Source organism: Myodes glareolus, chromosome 16 (assembly GCF_982192425.1).
Source record: "Myodes glareolus chromosome 16, mMyoGla1.1, whole genome shotgun sequence".
Classification (NCBI taxonomy): Eukaryota; Metazoa; Chordata; class Mammalia; order Rodentia; family Cricetidae; genus Myodes; species Myodes glareolus.
In genome coordinates this window covers 67,329,692-67,346,803 of record NC_142041.1, presented here as the reverse complement: position 1 = coordinate 67,346,803, position 17,112 = coordinate 67,329,692, and the positions used below count along the sequence as shown (strand labels likewise).

General features: G+C 39.2%; 1 pseudogene; it reads left to right on the top strand.

The window, feature by feature from the left end:
- Positions 1-8,111: 8,111 nt before the first annotated feature.
- Positions 8,112-8,492, top strand: LOC148119600 (non-histone chromosomal protein HMG-17 pseudogene; annotated as a pseudogene).
- The last annotated feature ends 8,620 nt before the right edge of the window (positions 8,493-17,112 follow it).

Here is a 17,112-nt window from a genome sequence, read left to right as displayed (position 1 = left end):
TATAGAATGCTGGCCAGCTTACCTCCCGAAGGTGGTCGATGGTCCCTGGGTGGGGGGCCTCAGGATTCCCGGCTCATGCACCAAATGAAAGACCCCCAAGGGTTATCTTCCTTTCGAGAGAGACCCCCGGACCCACGAATCAGACGAAACCACACTTACGGATGCAAACAGCAAGAGGTTTATTCGAATACACAGGTACCTGGGGCGACAAGGTCTCTCGGAAGACTTGCGCCCCCAGGTTGGGGTGAGGGGTTCTTATAGGAGAGCAAAAGCGTGGGTACAGAAGCGAAAAGCGTGGTTATGGGGATTCATTCCATTGGTCAATTCAAATAAGGCTAAGAGTGCGCGCTCAGTGGCAAATTCTTGACCTTTCACCTAAATACCAAGGAGGGGGTTGTCCAGGAGCATCCTGTTTTTCTTATCTGCTTTCCTAGCTGGAGACCCCATGGCCGGCTGTAAATACCCTGACTCACATCCTGTCACAGGACAAAAGGCCTCCTCCCCTCCCCCTTATTTTACAGGCTTGATTCTAATGCCTTTCATTCCAACATTCAGGGTGGTATCGTTTCTTTTTTCCTTTTCAATATAAAAACAACAGACTGATGAACAAAAGAACTCACAGAGAATGACAGTATGCCCAGGGCCTGCACAGGTCTGCATCAGATGGCATCATAGAGCTGAAAGGAGGAGGAGACCATGCCCCTCATGCCTACCCCAGACACTATCTCCAATTGATAACCACTTGTAAATAGAAATTTACTTTCCTTTGAGGGAGTCTCAAGTGGGAAACAAATTCTACATGCCCAGAAGTACAAGGCCAACAGGAAATGAACACAAAGAAATCTTTGAAGGGTTTCCTTGTCTCAAAATTTTGTGTCAGGTGTCCCTTTTCTAAAAAAATCTTTTTTGTTTTATTTTTAATTAATTTATTCTTTTACCCACAGGTCTTTTGTGTGTGTACACATTATGGCTTCTGCACTAATGTTTTTGTGGGATTCCCCTGGAAATGAGTGGGTCTCTGCATTGGTATCTGTTTCTTGTGCCTTTTCTGGGGGAATTTTTTCATTCTTTTTGTTTTGTCCTATTCTGATTTGTTTGTTTTTGTTTTATCTTATTATATTATGCTATATGCTATATTTTATTATTAGTTCTTAGATACTTGTTTATTTTCTACTAAGAGATAGACTAGAGAAGAGGAACTGGGAAGAGCAGAGGGAAGGGAAAGCATATGCTATATGAAAAATACCTTTTTCCAATCAAAGAAAAAATAGAAATATGAAAGGAAAGGTTGGTAGGATGAGGGAGGCATCCACCCCAAAGAGGAAGGGAAGTTTGGGAGGACAGGGAGGTGGCTGCTCCGAAGGAGAAGGCAAGAAGGACTAAGACGACAACTTAGTCTCCAGCTGCTGACTGTAGGGCTTTGTGGTACACTAATAGCCACCTGGAACTCGGTGGAAGGTTAAAGAAAGGGAGCTTTACAGTTGCTACAAACCTGTGGACTTTAACGGTAGACCCTCAAGTCTTCAGGAACACAGAATCTACATGTTCTGAAAGTAGAGCATAGTTTTTCTTCTAGTCTGTAACAAGAAGGATGACATTTTAATCCAATGAAGTAGCAAGTTTTGCATTAAAATCTTCTGTAAGTAGTTTTCTTCTGTCCTGACTAGACAGAAACTGTGAAGAGATTGAGGCTGAAGTTTCTTGTAGGAATCTGTAACAGTGGTATTTTATGTGATGTTTAAGAGTAATTTCATTTGCTCAGTATAGTTCTCTGAAGTTTATATTTTAGTGACAATTCATGATCCTAATAGGTATGTTTCTAAATTAGTGGTTATCCTAATTTTGGTCAAAATTAAATTAGGAAAAGAAAAATAGAAAAGACGATAGAAGAAAAATGAAGGGTAAAATGCAGAATGCAGTACTACGTTGGAAATCAAGTTTACTACTTCTGTCTGTTACCAACACTCACCCCCCTCCCCCAAACCCACCGCAGGTAAAGTTGTCCTCTAGGGAACGAGGTAAATGCCTAGAAATAACCATCACCTGCTGAATGATAAACACCGCTGTCTCAGCAAACTGGAGAGGGAAGAAATGTCTTGCCATGGCATGCTGCTCTTGGACACCAAGGCCAGGAGCTAGCAGAAAGTGGGGGAATGCAAGTTGTAGCCACCCCCACATGACTGAGAGACGAAGAGGAAATGCTCTACTAAGATAACCACATATCACTTCCCTATTACTGTTTTATAAATCTTCGAAAAGTTAAGGGATTAAAAATTATTCAAATTATTGCTCTGTGTTTCCCTGGGTAAGTCAAACACTTGATAAAGTCAGTATGCACACAAGACTGCATTCTCTCAAAAAGTTACTTATTTATTTAGTTTACTTCCTGGCCCCAGTTGCAGCTCCTCTTCCCTCCCCTCCACTCAGTCACTCCCCAAACCCAACTCTGTTCCCATCCTCCAATCTAATCCTCCTGCATTTCTGGCAGGTCTCCCATGAACACCAACAAAACATGCAGCAAGACTAAGCACTTCCTCACGTATTAAGACTGGTCAAGGCAATCCAGTATGAGAAGTAGGATCACAAAAGCCAGTAAAAGAGTCAGAAACAGCCCCTGTTCCTACTGTTAGGAGTTTCACATGAAGAGTAAGCTATACAGCTATAACATACATGCTGAGTACCTAGGCCAGCCCCTCACAGGCTCCCTGACTGGCAGCTCAGTCTCTATGAGCACCATTAAGTTGGTTCTGTGAGTTTTCATGTGGTGTCCTTGACCCCTCTGGTTCTTACCCGTCTGGTTCTGCCCTTCTTCTGCAAGATCCCCAAGCTCTGCCTAATGTTTGGCTGTGGCTCTGCATCTGTGTCCATCAGTTGTTGGATGAAGCTTCTCTGATGACAGTTGGACTAGGCACATATGGTCACAGGAGATGGCCAGTTTAGGCTACATTTCCGCTATTGCTAGGAATCTCAGCTAGGATCATCCTTGGAGATTTCTGGGAGATTCCCTTGGGTTGGGTTTTTACCTGACCCTGAAATGCACTCCACTTTCTAGTAATCTCTTTCAGTACTCTCTTCCTATATTCCCCCACAACCTGACTGGTCATGTTCACATTTGCACCTGCCCTCACTCCACTCAGGAAATCTCTTCTATTTCACCTTCCCAGAAAGTTCCAGTAATTCCCTCATTTGTTACCTAGTCTCTCTGGGTCGTGGACTATAGTATAGCTATCCTTTATTTTACAGCTAATATCCAATTATTGGTGATTACATACCATGTTTCTTTTTCTTGGTCTCAATTACTTCACTCGGGATGATCTTTTTCTAGTTCTCTCCATTTGCCTACAAATTTCATGAGGTCATTGTTTTTAAAAGCTGAGTAATACTCCATGTGTAAATACACCACATTTTCTTTATCCAGTCTTTAGTTGCGGGACACATAGGTTGTTACCAGTTTCTGGCTACTACAAATAAAGGTGCAATGAAGACAGCTGAGCAAGTGTCCTTGTGGTATGATTGGACACCATTTGAGTATATGCCCAAGTGTGATTTTATCCAAGGATCTTGTGGTAGATCGACACCCAGTTTTCTGAGAAACCATCAAACTGACTTCCAAAGTGGCTGTAGAAGCTTGTGTGCCCGTCAGGAATGGAGAAGTGTTCCCCTTGCTTCACATCCTCTTCAGCATGAGCTGTCACATGTGTTTTGTTCTTAACCATTCTGATAGATGTAAAAAGGAATCTGAGAGTCCTTTTGATTTTCATTTCTCTATTGATTAAGGATGTTTTACAGCTCCTTAAGTATTTCTCAGCCATTTGAGATTGTCTGTTTATACCTGTACCCCATTTTTAAATTGGATTAGGTTTGTTGAATCTAGTTTCTTAAGTTCTTTATAGACTATAGAAATCAGCCCTCATTTGGGTGTGGGATTGGTGAAGACCTTTTCCCACTAGGCTGTTGCTTTCCTATTGACAGTGTCTTTTACTTTATAGAAACCTTTCATTTTCTTGAGGTCCCATTTATCAATTGTTGATTTTAGTGCCTGTGCTGTTGGTGTTCCGTTCAGGAAATTGTTTCCTGTGTGAATATGTTTGAGATTATTTCCCATTTTCTCTTTTATCAGGTTCGGTGTATCTGGATTTATGTTAACATATTTGAGCCACTTGGACTTGAGTTTTGTGAATGGTGATATATATATGGATCTATTTGCATTCTTCTACATGCCATGATCTGGTTAGACCAGCATCATTTGTTGAAGATTCTTTCTTTTTTCTTTTGTTTAATTGGCTTCTTTGTTGAAAATTGGGTGTCTGTAGGTGTGCAGTTTTATGTTTGGGTCTTCAGTCTGTTTTCATGCTAATATTATTAATATAGCTCTGTAGTAGAGTTTGAAGTCAGGAGTGGTGATACTTCCAGAAGTTCTTTTATTGTATAGGATTATTTTAGCTATCCTGGGTTTTTGTTTTGTTTCTCCATATGAAGTTGAGTATTGTTCTTTTAAAGAATTATGTTGGAATACTGATGGGGGTTGCATTGACTCTGCAGGTTGTTTTTGGTAAGATGGTCATTTTTACTGCATTAATCCTACTGATCCATGAGCACAGGATTATGCTTTCCATCTTCTGCTATCTTCTTCAATTTCTTTCTTCAAAAACTTGCAGTTTTGTCACACAGATCTTTCACTTACTTAGTTAGAGTTATAACAAGATATTTTATATTATTTGAGGACTTTGAAAAGGTATTGTTTCTCTGATTTCTTTCTCAGCCCATTGCTTGTACATAAGGGGGCTACTGGTTTTTGTTGTTGTTGTTGTTGTTGTTGCTGTTGTTAATCTTGTATCCAGTCACTTGACTAGAGGTATTTATCAGCTGTAGGAATTCCAGTGAATAAACTTTGGTGTTGCTAATGAATAGCATAATATCATATCATCTGTAAATAACAATACTTTGACTTCTTCCTTTCTGATTTGTATACTTTTAAGTTCCTTTAGTTGTCCTATGGTTCTGGCTAGTACTTCAAGTTCTATATTAATTAGGTGTGGAGAGAGTGGACATCTTTGTCTTGTTCCTGATTTTAGTGGAATGGCTATGAGTTTCTTTCCATTTAATTTAATGTTGGCAATCAACTTGCTGTGTATTGATTTTATTATGTTTAGATACATTCCTTGTGTCCTGATCTCTTCAAGACTTTTATCATGGGGGGTGTTGAATTTTGTCAAAGGCTTTTCCACCATCTAACAAGATGATTGTGTTTGCACGTGTGTGTGTGTATGTGTGTTTCACTTTGTTTATATGGTGAATTGCATTGACAGATTTTCATATGTTGAGTCATCTTTATATCTCTGGGATGAAGCCTACTTGATCATGGTAGATAATTTTTTCATATATTCTTTCTTGGATTTTATTTGGAATACTTTTGCATCAATGTTCATGAGAGAGATTGGTCTATAATTATTCTCTTTCTTTGTTTAGTCATTACGTGGTTTGGTTATCAGGTTGACTATGGTCTCATAGAAAGAACTTGACAATGTTCCTTCTGTTTCTATTTTTTGGAATAATTTGAAGGGTATTATCATTAGATTACCTTTGAAGGTCTGGAAAAATTCTGCATTAAATTTGTCTGACCCTGAGCTTATTTTGGGGGTGTTTGGAGAACGTAAGGACTACTTTTATGTCCTTAAGGGGTTTATTGGTTTATTTAAATTATTTAAATAAACATATTTAAATTACAGACTTTCTAATCTGTAAGGCTGACCAGTGGGGATATTTTGTTCTCTGATCTTCAGGAAAGCTTTATTTATTAAAATACAAATAAAATATCAGTACATTTCCTTTCTCCTTTTTGTCTAAAATAAAAAGGGAGGCTATAAATATTATAAGAAAGACTATATACAACAAATGACTATATACAGTATATATACTGGCAATAAATACATCACCAATGTCTAGTTTATTTGCATTTGAAAAATTCAGAGAAAATACTCCATATTTATCCTATCTTGGTGAGTCCAAAGTCTTGAACTTAATTTATTCTCTATCATAATTTTATTTCTGTGTCTGATAAACTATAACTATTTAATCCTCAACTGTCTCTGAGATCCAAGAAGGAAATAATAGTAACTGAATAAGCAGGAGGTGTAAGCAAGAGATTTCTAAAAACATGTGAGTAATGACAGAAACAGCTGGATTCAGTTCCAGTTCCCAGTACATGCAGAGGACTGCGGATTGCTACTCTTACTGTGAGTTTATCTCCAAATAAATAAAACTTTATTATACTCTATTTTGGGCTATTGTGAAATTCTTTGGTACAACTACAATTTGGTGCCCAATGTGGGACAATATTGAATACTTATTATATCTTTAGATAATATTATATCCTTCTGGGGTCTTTGATGGCGTTGAATGCAGGTAGTTATAACTTTTCTTAGTTTTGAGACAGAAGGTAATTTAGCTTTGAAACTTTAGCTCACAAAGAAATATTGTAACTGTAGTTCTTGCTCGATACTTGTTTTGTTAGATGTAATTTTACTGTTAAAGTTAAAAACTTTCTTTTTATTTAGACAGAAAAGGGAAAATGATGTGGAGTTCCCCTCTGTTTGCTATGAATATGTTTTATTACCATTGGTTAATAAAGAAGCCACTTTTGCCTATAGCAAAACAGAGCTAGTCAGGGAAAACTAAATTGAATGCAGGGAGAAAGGAGAGTCAGGGAGACATCATGTAACTGCTGAAGGAGACCGACAATGGAATTTTACTAGTAGCCCACAGTCTCATAATGATACATTGACTAATAGAAATGGGTTAATTTAAGATGCAAGAGCTAGTTAGGAATACTCCTAAGCTACAGGTCAGACAGTGTTGTAATTAATTAAGATAGTTTCTGTGAGATTATTTGGGTCTGGGTGGCCAGAAAATGAATCAGCCATCTCTGCTTATAAGAACTGGTCTGGCTTCTGGGGTCCCTAGGACCAGCCTGGCCTCTAGCAGAGTTATCAGGGTTGAAGTCTAGGGATCTGGACTGTGTGCCCATAAAACTGAAGTCTGCTTCAGAAGTTGCAGGCCTGGATATGGAGCCCAAGGGCGGTTGTAGTTTGGAGTTCCTAGATTCTGCCTGGCAGTTCCTAGATCTGATAAAGTGGAAGCCTTCTTCAAAGTTCTGGAGTAGGATATAAGGCCCCAAAATAGAAATACAGCTTTGGCTTATTGGACAGTCTTAAAGGGATTTAGTGGGTAGTGGACAGTTTATTATCTGGGGTCCTTAGGATCACTCTGGCCTCCGGTAAAGTTGCTCTTCTGTGGGTACTAGTATGGAGCCTGGTGTGTGTGTGTGTGTGTGTGTGTGTGTGTGTGTGTGTGTGTGTGTGTGTGTGTGCAAAATCTGTATTCTTAATGAAAGGTCAAAGGAGGTCCTGACTCCAAAGCCAGTAATGCTGTATTTCTAATCCTTCTTCCTTTGTCATATCACACTTTAACTCGGACCTCAGCTGTATAGCAAAGATTCATTGGAAAAGATCTTTAATTTAAATGTCATTAATCTTCATTTCATTTTCAGTCTTGTTCCCATATGAGGTAAATTCATATTGTCAGTGTAAAGGATTAACACAAATTTGGGGTCTTATTGTTTACCACAACTGTAGCAATGAATAAACTTTGCTGTAGAATCTTTTCACTCCATCTCCAGCATTGGCTTGTCCATGGGTTTCTGTGAGACAAAGTGCCTTCTTCAGCAGTGACCACAGCAGTAGCAAAGTTCTTGAATTTCTTGACTGTCAACACTGTTGTTGAAGAGCACGTGAGGGGATGGTCACTCATTTATTCACTCATTTATTCCTGGCAGACAAAGATGAGCATAATAAATCCTTAGGTGATGTTTTTCACAGAATTAATTCGTCTGTGAATCCCCTAGAGAAATAGAAACCATTTGTGAACGAGAAACTGGGGGAAAAAAGGCTGACTTTCTTTTAGGCCATTTGTAGGGTCAAAAGTAAAGATTTGGGAAGCTAGGAGCAGTGTGAAGAAGCAGCGAGAACGACCCCCGGACGGACCCGAGCCCCGAACTGCTGCAGCCCTGCGTTCAGAGTCCACGTCCCCCCCCTCCGTTCCCCCCCCCCCCCCCGCCGCCGCCATGCCCAAAAGAAAGGCTGAAGGAGATACTAAAGGAAATAAAGCCAAGGTGAAGGACGAGCCACAGAGAAGATCGGCAAGGTTGTCCGCTAAACCTGCACCTCCAAAGCCAGAGCCCAAGCCTAAAAAGGTCCCTGCAAAGAAGGGAGAGAAGGTACCCAAGGAAAAGAAGGGGAAGGCCGATGCTGGTAAGGATGCCAATAATCCTGCAGAGAATGGAGACGCCAAAACAGACCAGGCACAAAAAGCTGAAGGTGCTGGAGACGCCAAGTGAAATGTGTGCGTTTTTGATAACTGTGTACTTCTGGTGACTGCACAGTTTGAAATACTATTTTTTATCAAGTTTTATAAAAATGCAGAATTTTGTTTTACCTTTTTTTTTTTTTAAGCTATGTTGTTAGCACACAGAACACTTCATTGTTTTGGGTGGGGAGGAACATGTGTCACTAGCAGTGTCTCCCAAGCTGGATGAATGATGGTTCATGATGGAAAACATCTTTCCCTGATAATTTTGAAAGACTCCTCTTGGCTCCCAGGAGAGACGTCCTGGGGACATGTTGACATATGTGGCCACCATGGCACAACATGCCTTGTGTGGGAGAACTAAGTTCGTTTTTATAGTCTCCTCCCCCTGTACCATCAACATAGACTTAACTCCCTTAAGACCAGAGACCTGTTGGAACCTGATCCCCAAAATTGGTTTTGCCAGTCTGTTGGGCAATCTGGACTTTGCAGTGATATCACTGAGTGTCCTCAAAAGCACAGTGGTTCCTTTTACAGAAGATTGTGGATCTGCAGATTGATAATTCTGCCATTTTCATTTCATTTCCTGAAAGTCAGGGTCGGCTTCTGAAAAGTTGTGAAACAACATCCTCAATGTGAAATGTCAGCCCTCACTCTAAGCTCCTCCCCCTTTTCAGAGATTCCAATGAAGACTCACCGGTTTTTATAGTGGCTTTCTGATTTTGGTAGTCGATACAAGAAGGGAGTTTGGAAGTTCTTGTATACCGTTACTGATTGCCTGCCCATGTTCTGCCTGGAAAACCATGATTGTTTATGGAAAGTGTCTTTAATAAAGCTGGATACAGTTTGGCTTGGAAAAAAAAAAGAGATTTGGGAAGCTAATATAAATATTTTTTCTCTAAAGGTCGTTAAAGCTTAATACGTGTAAGTTGGAGTGGAATCCATAAATGTTCCTTGGGGTATCTGCTCAAAATATTGACTTGCTGTTTGCAAGTATAGATGTTGGAGATATAGAAATATAACAGACAAATGTAGAGAGAAATAAAGAAAACATTAAAGAGAACCTCTAAAGGTTTACTCTCAAATTTTACTTTTTAAAATCTTTTTTAATTCATCTATTTATTTATTATTTTTATTTATTCTATTTATTTAATTATTTATTTTTTAATTCATCTGTTTATTTTATTTCCTGGTCACAACCTCCCCCATCCTCTTCTTCCAGTGCCTCTTTCACCTCTCCCCGATACCTGCCTCTTTTGTCTCCATCCAGAAATGGGAATTTCTCTAATAAGCATTAAAAAAACATGTCATATCAAGTTTCAGTAAGACTAAGCACCTCCCCTCATACTGGCTCACAGAGACTGAACCGACAACCAGGGGGTCTGCATGGGACTTACCCAGGCACTGTGCATATATGTTACAATTGTCTAGCTTTGTCTTCTTTTAGGACTCCTAACAGTGGGAACAGGGACTGTCTCTGACTTTTTCACTGGCTTTTGAAACCCTACTCCCCATTCTGGGTCTTTTTGCCCAGAAAGTTTTACTTTTTGCGTTCATCCCACAGACAGCCCCTACAGCAGTCTATTAACAGCACTACGTAATATGTACTCCTCTGTAGATGCACCCTAAATGTTTATTTCTATACCCAAATTTGCTGTCAAATATCCATTTTCCACGTTCAGCAAGAAAATGTTGATAAGTAGCCAAGTCGCAATTCTTTGAGAGAACTGACTTTCTATAACCTTTGGAGGAGGGCTCTATTTGGGGCATGAACTGAATCACAATTGGAAGAGACTTGTTTCCTGATTTAAAAAGAGAGAAATCATTATTTCAGCTTGAAATGATGGGTTTTTTGGTTCTTATTTTAGTTGAATAGTTACATGTGCTGTGTGACATCTTCTTTTCAGATAGGAAGTGAATGTGAAAAGGGAGACAACTGACAAAATTCTTCGTCCAGTTTGATAAATGTGCCCTGCATATGCACTTGCTTAAACTTCAAGAGAACCAAATTTACTACAGGTTTGGATTTCAAGTGTTTTGCTTGATTTTAAAAATTCAAGCAGACTGAAGTTTTGAGCTTGGATGTTACTCATGCCTACCCTAGTCTGCATCTATTTACCTAGAAGACATAGAAAATTGCTCTTCATCGTTTTTATGAGAGATTATTTGACCACAGGCAGCTGGGTGCTTGTTTGTCACGGAGGCATTTCAACATTTTCATCTTAGCATAAAATAGATGAGATAAACTAAGAGGTTTATGTTTATATTCCAGAGGAACATACACAGATATTCTGATATCCAGGAACTCCGTCTTTCTCTTTGAGAGAGACTTGGAAAGGCTCTCCTAAGAAGGTCAAAGTCCCAGTGCTTTTGGCTGGTCTCCTGTTCACTGAGACGGATCTCTGTGTACTCAAGGACTTGCTTACTAACCTTCTGCAAAACAAGAACTGTGAGTCAGTGGACCGGATGCTGGTTTCCATTTCATCCTTCCCAGCTACGGCTGCTCACTGTTTCAGAAGACAGTACACCCACCAGAAAAGAGACGAGAAGCTTGCATCTTTATTAATAAAAGCCGAGTTTTAATTATCAGTCGTTGATCGGGTGACAAAAACTAAGTCCAACCTTGTGGCTTGTTCTACAAGATACGGTTGAATTTTAGAGTTAACAGAGGAGAGTTTGCTTATTAATATGTGTAACCTTGATTTAGTACCAGCTGCCTGACAGCTGTAAATTCTTCGTTAATTCTTGAGATCATGTCTTGAAGTATGTCTTACTGTCCTTATTTCACAGATGAAGGAAGTGAAGTTTGTTTATGTTAGCCCATTCAAAGTCCCAATATGACCAAATGGCAGGGACAGAACTCAGTCTGAAGGTGTTTAACTTTGAAGTTGGCTAACCCCATATATTGTTTTCCCTCAAATTATTGTTTATGTGTTTAAAAAAGTGAAGTTAATGGTATCTAACCTCCAAAATTGAAAGAAAAGTTAAAGTTAACATATATATATTACATATTATATATATTAATATTTTTATTATTGTTAAATACATCCAACCACTCACTGAAGGAAAAAAAGAGACAACCTGTTATGTGCCTTTCATGTCCTTAGTGCTAAGGAGCATAGTGATCAACAGTAGTGGGGGGGTCTTTGATGTTTTGAAACATCCAGGCTCTGTGTCCTGTTAACCTGTGCTGCTGTCTGTCATCTCACTGTTGTGGTCAGGGTGGAGCAACGTGGTGTAGGAGGGCCTTCTGTCTTTGTGTTGCTTTCATTGATTAATAAAGAAACTGCTTTGGGCCCTTGATAGGACAGAACTTAGGTAGACAGAGAAAATTAAAGGGAATGCTGGGAGAAAGAAGGCAGAGTCGGAGATATGCCATGGATCCACCAGAGACAGACGCTGGGAATTTTACCCGGTAAGCCACTGTCCTGTGGCGATACACAGAGTAATAGAAATGGGTTAAATTAAGAGGTAAGAATTAGCCAATAAGAAACTAGAGCTAATGGACCAAGCAGTGATTTATTAATACAGTTTTTGTGTGGTTATTTCAGGGCTAAGCTAGCCAGGCGGCTGGGACAAACAAGTGGCCTCTCCTAGCAACAGAAAAGGGTGTATTAGTTTGCTATAGCCGCTGTGACAAGCAGTTATGAGACAGAGCTGCTTAAAATGGTAGGGCTTTGATGTCCCTATTCTAGATGCTTGATGCTTGTGCAAGTTCCTTTGGTTTTTTTAAAAAATATTTCTAATTTTTTAAAATTATAGTATAATTACATTATTTTCCTCTTTCCAAATCCAAAAAAACCTGCCCTTGCTCTCTTTAAAGCTCATGACTTTTTTCTTTAACTGTTGCACACCACACACACACACATGAGACAGAGACACACACAGAGAGAATAAGAAACCAAGAGCTGTGTGACCAAGACCAAACATAACAGCAAATATTAACGTTGTCAAATGCCCTTTTCATTAGTCCTATGGGACTGAATTGCTAGCAGTTTAATTATCCAGTTCTTCTCTTTCTACTAGAAAACCTTGGACCCTGTGAGAAAGTTGTTATGTCCATGTGTTGCTTCACCGTGGCTCTCCCTGTAGATCTCTGTGACTAAGACATCTGAGCTTATGCTCATTGTCTCCACTGATGGAGTTTCATAGTCCTGTGTCTCCAGACAAGCTGATCAGTGATAGGTATGCAGGTGGGATGAGGATGATGGTGATGATGATGATGATGATGATGATTGTTGTTGTTTTGGTTTTAGCTTGACCAGAATCTTGATTATGATGTCATAGACTTGGAAGGACCATTTTCAGCACAGCATGTGGAGAACTCCGACTCTGTGCACAGTGGGAGAGAGTAAAGAAATGCACCGTTAGAGCAGACACAAGAGGGTCTAGCAGCATTTCACTGTGTCCTAGATGGCACCCCTTTAAAATGGGACTCTGATTTCCATCTGACTGTTGCATTTATTTTGTGTTTCAGTGCAGTTATTTTTTTTTTTAATTTTCTCTTTCTGCTTTATGGCATGCCTTTGGGACCTCTGTATGTCTATATTCCTCTTATGATTTGCCCATCTTACTATTGGATGCTTAAAATAATTTCCTCTACAAAAATATTTATTGGTTATGTATTCATTAAAAATCTTAGTAAGAGAATTACATAATACATACTTTGTAGAATTTGAATAGTTAAAATGTGATATATAAAATATTAATTCAAATTTGACAGTTTCTTTAAACTAAAATGGCCTTTGCCAATCATTTACATTTTCAAAAAATATTTACTGAGGTTATTTTAAACCAAAAAATTCTCTAATTATGTGAATAAAAAACCAAAATATTTGTTCCTATAGACTTATGCTTGGTAGAAACAACATAATTTTTATTTGTTTGATAATTTTGGAAAGTAAAGTATTTGAGAAATAGATGAGTCATTTGGTATTGATTAATTTAAGTGTAATTGTTAAAATGAGACATTAAGAGACCTCTCAATAGGAAGAATAGCATGTATTCAGTGGTTGTGAGGTGAACTTTATATTACAGGATAAAACAATCATTTTGTCCAACCATATTCTAAAGAGATTCCCTAAGGGAGGAAATCATTTCCAGTTTCATCAGCACATAGGCAGGTCAACGCTATGGCAGCATGCACAGGGCCTTCTCAGTTTCGAGTCAGATGTGTGTGTGTGGGGGGGTGGGGGGTACATGAACTTCATCCCTAAATAAGGATCTCTCTAACTGAAAACTGCTTGACAGACATGATTTTCCCATGGACTCTCGCTGAGTATGTAAATGGCAATAAAGGGCAGGCCCCATGCCAAGGAGGAGATGGCCTACACAATACAAACTCCAAGGTAGTTTGTATACTTTTCTTTTTTGTCTTACAATGCTTTGTTTGGGTAATTTTTAACCCTATAGACCTTTTGCTTTTACATTATGACTTCTGATTTTGTAATTTTGTTTTTATTTTATTTATTTTTTGTGCTTTTCCATTAAAAAATTTTATATGCCTTTTATTTTCCTGTTTGTTTTCTAAAGAGACAGAGAAAGATTCATGGAGTTAGATGGGTATGGAGGGTGGGGAAAATCTAGGAGATGAGAGAGGGAAAACCATCAACAGAATATAACAAGAAAAACATTTTCAATAAGAAATTTAAAACTGAAACAAAGAGAAAGAAACTTTTGAGAACAGTTTATTTTCAGGGGTGGGAACACAAACAACACAGTAAACATTTGTTGTAAGAAAAGGCAATGGGAAGACCCTAGCCTCCCAGTGTTAACATCAAAATAAGGAATCCTACAGCACCAGTCATACTCACGTGCTTATGGGCAGGACCAGCTGGACTCAGTGGTTACGATAAATAAGTACATAAATGAATGAATAAATAATGCTGGAGGAGGAGGACGTGAAGGTGGGCAGTAGACATGATGAGGGCTCCTGGGATGAATGTGAACAAGGGAGTAAGGGCTGAATATGACCAAGATGCATTGTGCACAAAGTATGAGTTGATCAGAGAATGAATTAAAAAAAAAAATTGAAACTTTAAAAGTCAGGGAAATATTCAAACACTATCAAAGATTCAATTTATTATTTTTTCTAATTTATGAAATCTATCAATTTGTCCTTTCCTTTTGAAGTTTTTTTAAATGTATGTGTTTATTCCATTTGCATTCAAACGCCTGTGGAGAGCAGAAGAAAGTGTCAACTTCCCGGGAACTTGATTTACAGGCGGTTTTGAACTGCCTGGTGTGGACACTGGGAGAGCAACTCAGGTCTCCTGGAAGAAGAGCAAGCCCTCTTAATACCTGAGCTCCATAGCAGCAGCACAGTAAATACTAGGATACTGAGCACTCCCTGCCTTCCTCTCCCTCTCCTACATTCCTCCGTCTCTCCCTCCTTTACCCTCTTTTCTTCCATTTATATTTTTGGCACAGTTCTCTATTGTTTAGCCCTGGATGACCTGGAACCTGACTTCGTAGACCAGGTTGACCTTAGAGTTACGGTGATCTTCAGCTTTGTCATCCTGAGTGCTGGGCTTATAGGCACGAAGCACAAGGTCTATCTTAAGCATGTCTTCCTGTGCATGTGTGCACACGGTGTGTGCGTGCGTGTGTTTCTGAAGACTGAACCCAGGGTCTCATGCTTCCTAGGCAAGTTCTTTACCAATGAGATAAAGTAGGTTTTCAGTTCATTTTTCCTTTTACTTTTTAAGTGTGTTATTTCTCACTTTATCTCTTTGATAATCGAAAATATATTGGAAGTCATTTTCAACTGTCATGGATATTAGTTTATGGTCAGAAATTTAATTTTGTTGTTTGTCTCTCTCAGGGAAGTATATGCATCCAGCTTCCAGAAAATTCCCCAGGACTGCTCTGTGATTGAAGGCTCCAAGGCAATAACACAAAACAGGCCTAGTTGTTGATCCCAAGGGCACCCTGCTCATGACCCCTTGCTGGGCTTTGCATTTTTCATTTTGTTACTTCACAGAGCTCCACTCAATCTAAGGCTGTGATTCCTGACAGGCACCATCTTTCTGAGCGGTTCATGTTGCCTTGCGTGCAGTAAGCTCCAGATTCAACTGCTCTCTGGATTCAGCACAACTTTCAGCTTTTTTGCATTTCTGTTTATGACAAATAGACCGATACGCTTGTCTTTTGTTTGAACGTGAGTGTTTTTAAATCAACTCTCTTTCATGTTTTATCTATCATTATATACTTCCAGGAGAGGCAACATTCAAGAATGAATCTACCATACCATCTTGATTGGAAGTTTCAGAATAGAATTTAATATTGTCTTCTCAGACTTCAGCCAGCAAAAATAAAAGGTATGGACCATTCCTCATAAAATTACATCATATGATTGGATTTCTAAAGTTAAGAACAAAACACAAAAAAAAACATTCTCTGAAATGTCTTTTCCAATCACTTTCACTGAAGTAGCACAAGCCATTTGTATCATTGGGTAGATTCTAAGCAGTTGACCTGGTAGAACCCCAGAGATTAAGACCCTTCAAGAGAGTTCCCAGTACAAGCAAGAAAATGTTTACTTATTTATCCCACTGGAGTTGGCGGACTAAGGATGTTACGAACTAATTCATTTTGTAGCCTTGTCAGAATAATGTGAAGGACTTTAGTGGAAAACGATTGGCTGGGGCAGAATGGAAATTAATTTGTAGGTTCTTCTGCTTTTGGGTCGTTTTTCTGCTCAGCATACTGTGGTTTAGTATATATTTTTTTTTATAAAATGTGATTGTTGGGTACTCTAAGGTGTATACAAAAGCATGAATTATCTTTCTGAGTTAGAATTATTTCAACTTGTAACAATTTGTTGCCGTTGATTAAAACGGTATATTTTATTGAACATACTTTAATACTCAGAAAATACAAATGACACTGATATTAGACCAATTTTTTATTTAGTTGACGCTAAGAATTCACTAAAAGAATTTTACCGTCACGAGGCTAAAATATTCTGAGCATTTGTGATGGTTGTTTTTGCTTGTTAACTTGACTAAATTGAGGGACACATAGCAAATTGGGAAATAGTGCCTCTCCGTGTGCCTGTCAGGGTGTTTCTGTAAACAACTGGAATGCGGAGGTGCTAGTTACTTTCTGCCACTATAAAAAATATTTGAACAGAGCAAAGAGGTAGAAAGAGCTTTTTGGCTCACAAGCTTAAAGTCCATTCCGTGTAACTGTTCTGGGGTTCTGCAGAATATCAGTGAGGACTGAAAGCAGGAGGCTGGGCAAAGCGGCTCAACTCGGGCGGCTTGAGACAAGGGACATTCTGTGAACGTCCTCCCACACTCCTCCCCTTCTCCAAGCAGGCCCCAGCTCAAACATCACCATCAGCTTACCAGACACTCCGCACTCCCCAAACCCAGTTCCTCTCACTGCCCCAGCAGACAGGCTCCCAACACACACGATGTCTATGAGGAGCGCTTTCCATCCAAATTACACCAGGAGGTCAGAAAAAAATTGAACTTACTCTAAACCTGGAGTTGATTCATAGAATGAGATTCAGATAAAACAAAAGATTAGAGAGGGTGTCACTTATGCTGCGTCCACTTGAATCGCCATCTTAAGCAGGCTTTTGTTTTCGTTGCTGTTGCTGCCCTTATGCAGGATTGTAAGATCATCAGACTCCAGCCTCTGTTGTTTTGGTCTTGTGTTAGTGGGAGTTTTCCAGAGGCTCCCAAGTCTCTGTGTTCAGAGAAAGGCTGCAATGGTCCCCCTTACTCAGGGACTTCTTGC